Source organism: Erythranthe guttata, chromosome 11 (assembly GCF_056151865.1).
Source record: "Erythranthe guttata isolate IM_541 chromosome 11, IM_541, whole genome shotgun sequence".
NCBI classification, from domain to species: Eukaryota; Viridiplantae; Streptophyta; class Magnoliopsida; order Lamiales; family Phrymaceae; genus Erythranthe; species Erythranthe guttata.
The window spans coordinates 15,039,877-15,050,773 of NC_142543.1; the positions used below are offsets into that span (position 1 = coordinate 15,039,877).

The 10,897-nt window shown below is 33.7% G+C and overlaps 2 long non-coding RNA genes across 2 annotated transcripts; both read right to left on the minus strand.

Annotated features, from left to right (window-relative positions):
* Nucleotides 1–265: 265 nt before the first annotated feature.
* Nucleotides 266–1,890, minus strand: LOC148767070 (uncharacterized). The gene is made up of 2 exons (XR_016034432.1): nt 1,687–1,890; nt 266–829 (listed from the first exon to the last, which is right to left on the minus strand). It is a non-coding gene; the product is annotated as an uncharacterized LOC148767070 (long non-coding RNA).
* A 5,254-nt stretch (nt 1,891–7,144) lies between these two features.
* LOC148767071 (uncharacterized) lies at nt 7,145–8,824 on the minus strand. The gene is made up of 2 exons (XR_016034431.1): nt 8,252–8,824; nt 7,145–7,400 (listed from the first exon to the last, which is right to left on the minus strand). It is a non-coding gene; the product is annotated as an uncharacterized LOC148767071 (long non-coding RNA).
* Between the last annotated feature and the right edge of the window lie 2,073 nt (nt 8,825–10,897).

The following is a 10,897-nucleotide window of genomic DNA, read 5'->3' on the forward strand; positions in this document are numbered from 1 at the left end:
ATCGACAAATACAATACGTATTAATTATATAATTATTAAGTTTCTTACAACAAACCCCCAAGGGAAGAGAAGTAATTGCACATTTAAATTAAAGGTGTTAATAATTTAATGGTTGACCATAATTACTCGAGGGAGGCATTTGAGACGTTTTGTAATATAGGAGGCAAACTGGTACAACCCTTATAGTTCAGGGGTGTAAAGTGTATTTTGCCCTTCTAATAATAACACATAGTAACTAAATAATACTATATAGAAGAAATGATCATGAAATTAAACTTGCAAATATTATAAAAATAGGTTCGAATAACCACATAGGGTTCTAATAAAATCCTAGATTAAAACCTTAGCTACTCATGTTCGCTAAGAAAAACATCATAAAAATATAAAAAGACATAGATTCAGAAAAGATAGCTAAAAGAAGAATTATGATGAAGATTCGTCAAATCTTCGTCTTCGATTCTCCGTTCTCTTGCTCCTCTTGCTCTAAGATTGTGTAAAAAGTTGGATCCCCAATTGTATGCTTGAATTGGTCTTTTATAGTGTGGAAAAGTTGGTGAAAAAGACAGTTTCCTTGTGCAATTAGAATTCATTTATTGTGCATCTATGCCTCTGTCTGGATTTGCATTTCAAATTCTAGACGACCGTCTCAATTCCAGAGACTTTGTTCTTGCCAGGAAAATATTCGGACGGTCGTCTGTATTCCATGTGTATTGCTCGGACGGTCCTTTGCGCTCTTATTCTTCAGATTTTTTACTTCTTCACTTTTCGTCCATATTTTCTCCTAAATTGTATTTTTGACCCTATATTTATCCAATTCTTCCATTTGTACCTAAAACATAATAAATCAACATTTTAAGCACCAATTAGCAATAAAATACACCAAAAGCTCCAATTAAAAGATATGATTAACGGTAAAAATATACACTTAACATAGAACAATGTATATTTGGTAGTCATGGCGGAGGTTGTCTTGAATTAGTGTGATTCTTGATTCACGAAATGATTGGTATTTATAGAAGTTATAGTGGTGGGATAGATGACGATGTTTTATTCTATGTTATATTGGGTGAAGGATTATTTGCCATCTAGTTTTTAATGCATCTGAATTAATTCAATTCGAGTTGTTATGTGAAAGTAAAATAAAACACATAGTAAAAATACATACTTTTAGTGTCGGTTCGACAGTTAGTTAATCGAACGTAAAATTTAAATAGTAAAAAAAACAATACAAAAAATCAAATCAACATTAAAATTAAGATAACCGAATGAGGATTTAAATAAATTAGGCGGTAGGCGACAGGGGATCGGTAGGAAGGGGCGGATGAGTTGAAGAAACGTCAGTTTCTAGAGTGGATGTGGTTTTGAGATTGGATGCGATGGAAGAGAAAATTAGTTTTAGTCTAATATATTTATTTTCTCACTGCCCAGTGAACTTTTAGCAAAATGGGAAAACATGCTCTAATATGAAATCAAATTAGACTTAAAAGGATGTTTAACAAATTGACCTTTAATACTATTAAATATTGATATTTTATACGTTCAAGTTTACCCTTCAAAAACATACGTCCTAGTTATCTATTCCTTTCTTATTCACCATCTAAGATTAATTGAGCTTTTAGCAAGCGGTGCCCCTGTGATATGTCTAATTGACGAAAAAGTGCCTATGTAAAAACAATTAGCACTTACCCCTCTACGTTAACAAGTCAAAGCCACGTGCCCTCTAACAGCAAATCGTGTGATGTACGCGCATTTTGTGCGACTTGTTGATGGTTTTTTTACTTGAAAAGTCTCAAATGCCCCTAAAATCTTTTTTATAATAAACATTAATTGAATAGAACTTAAATAAAAATGATACAAATTTTTGGGTCAAATCGAAAATTTTAGAAACCTTTTTAAAAGGGTAAAATTCATTTTGCACCCCTGTACTATGTGAAAGGTATCATTTACCCCCCTGATGTATAGAAAACATCAAACACCCCCTATTTTTAACGGCCAATGGCCATTTTTTTAACGGTGTTAAATTTTGAGTGTGCAATGACTCTTTTACCCTGTTTTTATGTTTGATATAATTCCTAATTTTTTCTAGGCTTATTTTTTGTGGATTGTTGACAATTTCTAGCGTTCGTTCCAATTAGGGTTTTTTGTCGATTTTAGAATTTGATTTTATTTTTGGTTTTCTTTTTCGAGGATTTTTCCATTATAATATGAAAAGCTTTGTTTTTCATTTGCAATTCTTTCATATGGTTTTGTTCCAATTTTAGGGTTTCTTTTAGATTTCAGGGTTTTTAGTTTTCTTTTTCGTGGGTTTTACATTCATAATCTGCAAAGCTTCATTCCTATTTATTCGACTATTCATATTTTTTATAAGAAAAATGGCTGAAAATGTTAAAAAAATGATTGAATAAAGTGAGAAAAAAAAACCAACATTTCTTTGCAATAGTCGGTCAAAGGGTTGACTAACAGAATTAGAAAAAAAAACTAACGGCAGGGGGCTGTTTGATGTTTTCTATACTTCAGGGGGTAATGGATACATTTCGCATAGTACAAGGGTGCAAAATGAATTTTACCCTTTTAAAAACCCTCTTTCCCCTTTTTCTTCTCCGACGACGTTGTGGAGACCAATCGGCAACCACCATCTGCTTCTTCTCAGTTCCGATATGGATGCCGAGAGGACATCTCCGAAGGAGTTTAGAAGATTGGGGAATGGATGGAGTTGACGGAGCCGTCGCTAATGGAGGTAATCGATCAAAACGAATTCACCACGGATGGTAGATGGTGGATGGCGGAGAAAAGGATGGGTTTTGGGTGGGGTGGGGTTGGGGAAGGGGGTGGGGGTTGGCTGGCACGTTTTGGGAAGAAGATGGACTTTTTTAATTTAATTTTCTTTTCATTATATATATTTTATTAAAATAAACACTAAAATTCTGAAAAGTTAAAATATAATATTTTTTACTCAGTATATACTACAATATTTTTTTAAATATGAAGTTTCTCTTATATATGTTTCGTTTTTTATTAATTAATATAGGGCGAAGGCAAAAATGTCCATTATATAGGACTTAAATGTATTTTGGTCCAAAAAAAAACAGTTTATCAATTAAACTCATCTCTATATTTTTAGTTTAAAATACCCTCCATAATATAATTCTTATCAATTCCACCCATTATGCGCTAACTTTCTTAATATTACACATTGACCCCGGATTTAAACAAATATATCACATTAACTCCCAAATTTTATTTTTTTCAGAAAATAATTTTTTTCTGAAATGTTTTTTTTTTTTCCGGCCAGGTCTCCGGCGTTGACTTTTTTTTTTTTTTTTTAATTTTTTTTTCCTGACATTTTTTTACGGCCGGTCAACCACCGTTGACCGCCGGTCTCCGGCGTTGACTTTTTTTATTTATTTTTCTTAGAAAAAAATATTTTAATTAATATTACTGTATTATTGATGTGACGACCGCCTTCTATGAAGCGTTAGTCAAATTACTCTATGAAATTACCTGGTCTATTTTTTTTTTTGAATAATACTAATCAAACTATAGTTCACAAAAATACGTACGATTTATTTTTTAACAACCTCACTTCTAGCAGGGTAAAGTACAACGGTTTCGAACATTTATAACAGCATCTCCTAGCTTATGAGATTACAAAACTATAACATAAATAAGCTCAAACGCTGATATTTATAATACAAGACGGCGATTATTCTTAACTTAATCGAACCACTATTTTACAAATATAAACGAGGTAGTTACTCGGACGGGAATTCTCTTGATTCATTCGAGCATGCACCTGCGTCTGAGAATATGACAAAATAAAATAGAGGGATAAGTCATAGGAGACTTAGTGAGGTGAAATATAAGAATAACGAATTACGACATGATATGAGAGAAAGTATGATGATCGAACCAATTGGCGATATCGGAAAATAGAAGCGATTAAAGATTATCCATCGATTGGAAATTCAAGAATAATAGTAAGGATGATCAACCAATTTTCCGATCAACAGAGATAAGAATACACCTACCTTGTGACTACCGTAGTCGTTTACTACCTTATTCACCGTTTTCTTCATTGGCTAATTGCTCGACTTTTGGCTTAATTATTTCTATGCGCCCGGGTAACTATCCCCAATGTCTTGTCACTTGATACTTACTATTAAAATTTGTGAAGATATGTTATTAGAAGCGTGAAGAAGTAATAGTATAAATTAGTCGACATTTTGAAAATCGAAATGAATTTTTTCATTAACAAAATCAAAATTTTTGAATCATCGACGGATATATATATATATATATATATATATATATATATATATATATATATATATATATATATATATATATATATATATATATATATATATACATTCGCTGAAAAAAATAAACCAGACAAATTACCGAACAGTTTGAGCTATAATAGACAAACTCCAAAGTTCGATCTTGAACCAACTAGGAAGAACTTAAGCAAATGCATAAGGTTTCCCAAGGAGATATGGGTAAAACCACAACCATGCTGTCAAGAAAGAAAATAAAATTAATAAATTAAATAAGAAAAACTATACTTGAGTCTTCGTTGATCTTCGTTCCTCGCTTTTTGTGGTGTCAATTTTCGTGCTTATGGTGTAGAGACTTGTTGCTTTTATAGGCTTTTCTTGATAAGGAAGTAGTGGAAACCAAATAGAAATCAATTTCCGTCACTTTTCTACACTCCACTGTATCTTTTTTATCTAGTGTTTTTGCTGTTGTTTGTTGATGCGTATTAAAGTCCTAGTGTTGTAGTTCGTGTTTTTAAGAACGTTGTTGCGAATGCACTTTTGCGCATGTTTTTATACACGTACGTTTGTGCCTCTCCATTTGAGCGAGTGTGTTTGTGCATGTTTGTTGATTAGAATTAATGTCCTATGATTGTAGTTTGTGTTTTCATGATCCTTTTTTGCGAATGCACATTCGAGCATGCACCTGCGTCTGAGAATATGACAAAATAAAATAGAGGGATAAGTCATAGGAGACTTAGTGAGGTGAAATATAAGAATAACGAATTACGACATGATCTGAGAGAAAGTATGATGATCGAACCAATTGGCGATATCGGAAAATAGAAGCGATTAAAGATTATCCATCGATTGGAAATTCAAGAATAATAGTAAGGATGATCAACCAATTTTCCGATCAATAGAGATAAGAATACACCTACCTTGTGACTACCGTAGCCGTTTACTACCTTATTCACCGATTTTAGTTTCGTCCACCCCAGCAAGTGCATAAGCGCGGGCAGGAATTTCGGCCTTGCTTTGCTACTCCATTGGAGCCTTTCCTTTTTGTCCTTGTGGAATATGAAGAGATTCTTGTCTCCTACGACAATCACGTGCGATATGATCAGCACTTCCACAAAGAACACAATCATTTTTTCCTTCGACAATCATTTTCTTCATGATTGGAGAGTCCGCAAAATCCACACTTCCTCTGCATCACTGGATGAGGGGGAGCGCCACTCTGATGATTTGACAGTGGGTTACGATTTGTAAAATGTTCTTGATCCATTCGTGGATATTTCGGTTCCCAAAAGGGATTTGGATTCGAATTTCCTCTCAAGTTTGTAAATTTAGTTCTCTTCACTCGCTCTTCAAAGTGGGTAAACTCTCGCATTTCCGACTCGATCTGCATCGCCTTATTAATCGTCGCGCTATAATTTGTTGCATCCGAAGAAATTATAGCCCAACGAAGTTCTAATTTTAATCCTTCAATGAATTTGCGTACTTTGCGAGTTTCATCGTTCATATAGTGTGGAGCATAGCGAATTAGATAATTGAAACGAGCTTCGTACTGTGCCACCGTCATTGTGCCTTGAATAAGATTCATAAAGTCCCTATCTTTAGCATTTTTCACCACTTGTGGTATGAACTTCTCATTGAATTCTTGGACCAAGTTAGCCCAAGTTCGAGCAGTGTTGTTTTGAGCCCACTTCTGATTCACTACACGCCACCAATGACATGCAGTTTCTTCTAGCTGGAAAGCGGCATAACTAACCTTTTGAGAGTCAGAATAGTTAGTAACTTCAAAAATAATTTCCAGCTCATTAAGCCAATTTTCTGCTTTGCGATAATCGGGCTCGCCTATGAATTTCGGTGGTCGAAATCGAAGAAATCTCTCAAACCTTTGGTCCTCCGTAGGCATCGCATGTTCGGCCATTGGCACGCCCGTCTGTGGTGGTTGTTGACAGAATTGCATAAATTGTTGCCACATAGTTAGCATTGATTGTACTTCTGGCGTTGTTGCCTCTCGAGGAACTTGTGGCGCTTCGATCGCTTCGTGAGTCTTAGTATTATTTGGTTCCATCATGGTTTCATCGTCTTCGAGGATATGAGATGAACTTTCGTGACGATTCGGAGATAGTGTAAATGAACATGCTTGAGTTAGGCTCTCGGGAAGTTTCCCGAGAAAAGACATTCTGGGTCAGGTTATACAAGGTCAGGTTATACAGTTAGTGTCAATTGACATGATATCAATTATGTGCGAACCTAACTCGGATTAATCGAGTATAGGAGTATATCTACGAACACGAAAAATATATAGAATAACCTAGAAAAGGGATCTTTACTAAATGATAGTAATCATATATACTCGAATGCGAGTTGGACTTACAAGAGTTAATGAGGTTACTATATATCAGCTCTTAATACCTACCTTACATCGAATAAATAGCATATATCGAGGCACGTGACTATAACCATGTGCTTCAAAAGCCCCTATTCACATATCTACGATAGACAGGCTTTCTTACTACGCATAGAGAGAACATCATAAATGCATATGCTAGATAAAACAGTCGACTACTGTAGCAAACATTGTGACGACTTATGAGAAGACTACGTAGCCTAACTCAATCGTAATCAGATTCAACATATGTGATAGCGCATGTAGGTTCATTATTAATCACTAAAAGAGGGAATAAGTCGGGATCTACGTCGAACGCATTCTCCAAAAGGCATCTAGATTTGCTAAATTCGTAATTTGGGGAAGAGCCTAAACCCTAAGCTCTGATACCACCTGTGACGCCCGCCTTCTATGAAGCGTTAGTCAAATTACTCTATGAAATTACCTGGTCTATTTTTTTTTTTGAATAATACTAATCAAACTATAGTTCACAAAAATACGTACGATTTATTTATTAACAACCTCACGTCTAGCAAGGTAAAGTACAACGGTTCCGAACATTTATAACAGCAGCTCCTAGCTTATGAGATTACAATACTATAACATAAATAAGCTCAAACGCTGATATTTATAATACAAGACGGCGATTATTCTTAACTTAATCGAACCGCTATTTTACAAATATAAACAAGGTAGTTACTCGGACGGGAATTCCCTTGATTCATTCGAGCCTCCACCTCCGTCTGAGAATATGACAGAATAAAATAGAGGGATAAGTCATAGGAGACTTAGTGAGGTGAAATATAAGAATAACGAATTACGACATGATCTGAGAGAAAGTATGATGATCGAACCAATTGGTGATATTGAAAAATAGAAGCGATTAAAGATTATCCATCGATTGGAAATTCAAGAATAATAGTAAGGATGATCAACCAATTTTCCGATCAATAGAGATAAGAATACACCTACCTTGTGACTCCCGTAGCCGTTTACTACCTTATTCAACAAGCAGGGACATTCCCTGTAATGCAATGTGGCATGCCCGGGCGCATGCCGGTTTAGCCCGAAACCCAACTAACCTCCAGTTGTGTACGAGTCTAAACCTATGTGGGTACTGTTGGAGAGACTACCCACCGTCGGCCCGATACCGCCCAGCGGTCACCTCCAAACAGCCTCGAGCCCATTAATATCCATTGTCCTTGAGGCGTCCCAAAAGGACTTCATCGATCATATAAGAAGACCATATTATTCGGATTATTTCAGGATTTCAAAGACAAAAGAATTCCGAAGAAATGGGATCAAGTGAAAGGTTTCAAAGAGGGCTCGATGTTTCAAGATGTGATGTTTAAACAATTGAATAAAACTTGAAGGAAAACGATCGGCTTCAAAGAATTTCATACCGATATCACTCAATAAGTACTATTCGAAGGAAATGGAAATCAAAGAATTGAATACTCGATAAGATAGCATTTCTCAAATAATGTCAAGCTCAACATCATCCAATCAATCTCAATAACGATAATCAAATGATAATGAATAGATCAACTCAATGAAAGGGGGCAAAATTCAAGTACTCGAGCGATACAATTACCCGAGTTTATCATATTCCCAGAAAAGGTCAAGCAAGAGAACCCTCACCTTGGTCCAATCAAGAGTACTTGTCGATCACAGTTCCTCGATCTCAAAACCTATGCAATATTTAAACTATAAGACACCAAATTATTTATTAAAACTCATTGAAAATTAATTTTTGGTAACAGAACTGCCGAACATTGAAAATTCATTTCTGGTACAACTTATTTGAAAAATAATAACATGCTATACATATCTTGAACAGAACAAATGATATACCAAATTAAAGCCAAGAACAATATCTAAGAATTTAATGAAGAAACCATTTTCAAATTATGAGCATAACTTAGCTAAAACAGCCCCCGAAAAGGTTAATAAAAATTGCCGGTGTTTACAAAAATCCATTTTCTGGCAGTATATTTTGAAAAATCGTAATAATTCGAAATATTATCCAAATTTAACAAATAGTATATGAAATCGAACGTAACGACTTCATCTACAAATGAACAGAAGACATTGAACTCAAATTATAACTCAAATACATAGAAAACAGCCCGAAAAGAATAATCATATGAGCTGCCAGAGTTGACAGCTTCAACGCCCATATTCTTCAGCGGGCAAATTACCAAAACCCCCCTGAGGTAAGCCTAAATAACGAAAATCCCCCACGTTCTCGTAATTACGAAAACCCCCCTTGACTTCTCTCTATGGTTTTTTTTTATATTCAATCTCTTGTTGGGTGGTGCGCAGTTTATATGATGAGTAAGAATGGGAGTGAAGAAGGAAACTGAGACGAGATGAGGAGGTATTTATCGGAGGAAGAAGACAATGATGACTCTACACCTCGAGACACGCGGCTCTGTCTCAATTTTCAATTCCATTCTTCTCAATTATCTAATAGATATAAACTTACGTCATTTCCTTGGTTACTAAGTTGCTAATTTATAATTTATACTTATACCCCAGATTTATCTACTAATAACACTTCAGCCACCTAAATCTAACTATATTATTATATTACTCTCATTAATGAATAAACTTCAATAATATACATATATAAACTATTATTATACCACATAATAAAAATTAAGGGGTGTTACAATTGACTACTAAATTACTGTCTCAGACAGTAATATTACTGTTTGGGACAGTAATATTATGAATATTATTTTCTCGAACAGTAATATTATTAATATTATTGTCTAAGACAGTTAAATTACTGTTGGAGACAGTAATTTAGCATCCAAGGCAGTAATGTTAATTAAAATAACTTTTTTTAAGAAAAAAAAGTAAAAAAGAAAAAAGTCAATTAACAGTTAAATTATTGTCTCCGACAGTTAAATAACTGCTGGTGACAGTAATTTAGCAACGAATACAGTAATATTAATTAAAAATATTTTTTTAAGAATAAAAAAGTCAATTAACAGTTAAATTACTGCCTCCGACATTTAAATAACTGCTGGAGACAATAATTTAGCAACGAATACAGTAATATTAAGTAAAATATTTTTGAAGGAAAAAAAAAGAGTCAATTAAAAGTTAAATTACTGTCTCCGACAGTTAAATAACTGCCGGAGACAGTAATTTAGCAGCCAAGACAGTAATATTAATTAAAATATTTTTTTTAAGAAAAAACAAAATTATAAAAAATAATAAAAAAAAAAAGTCAACGCCGGAGACCCGGCGGCCAACGGCAGTTGACCGGCCGGAAAAAAAAATTCAGGAAAAAAGAAATTTCAAAAAAAAAAAAAAAAGTCAACGTCCAAGACCGGCGGTCTCTGGCGGTCAACGCCGGTCAACAGCGGCGACCGGCGGTCTCCGGTGGTGGCGGATCAAAATTGGGGTCAAAATTGAAATTAGGGTTAAAATTGGTTAATTGATGAAATTAGACTAAATTGGGGTGTAAATCATGAAATTGGAGTTGAATTGAGTTTCAATGAATTGGGGATAATTTTGGTATATATAAAAGGATTTTCCTTATTTGCAAATAAGTTTGAATGGGCTGGATTTATTTGAAAGACAAAAAAGTTGGATGTCTCTCTTTTAATTAAGTGCCCTTGTAATGGGCCTATTCGCCATTACCCCATTAATATATAATTATTATTTTTGTGTTTGTTTCACAATTTGGGAGAATAGTTGTTTTTGATAAGGGTACTATAGACATTTCATGACAGTCAACGAATTTTATTGGAATAGGGGATCTGGGCTGAATAAAACTCATCGTCTGAGATTAAAGCTAATTATTTTAACACGAGGGCTTTTGCAGCAATTAGACATTTTACAGGGGTGTATGCAATTAACTCAAGATTAATTTAATGGGAATTAATTAATAGGATAATTCCAATAATGTGGGATAAGTCCAAACCTTTTTAAATTTTTGAGTAAAACTCATTAGTTCTAAGTTTCATTTGATATAAACACAAATAGTTAGCTTGTACCCTTTATATCCTTTCAAACTCTAATTAGGGTTTATTTTATCTTACTTTATTTTTATTATTATTATTATTATTATTATTATTATTATTATTATTATTATTATTATTATTATTATTATTATTATTATTATTATTATTATTATTATTATTATTATTATTATTATTATTATTATTATTATTATTATTATTATTTAAAAAAAACTAATTTCATTTATTTCTTTTTTATTTTT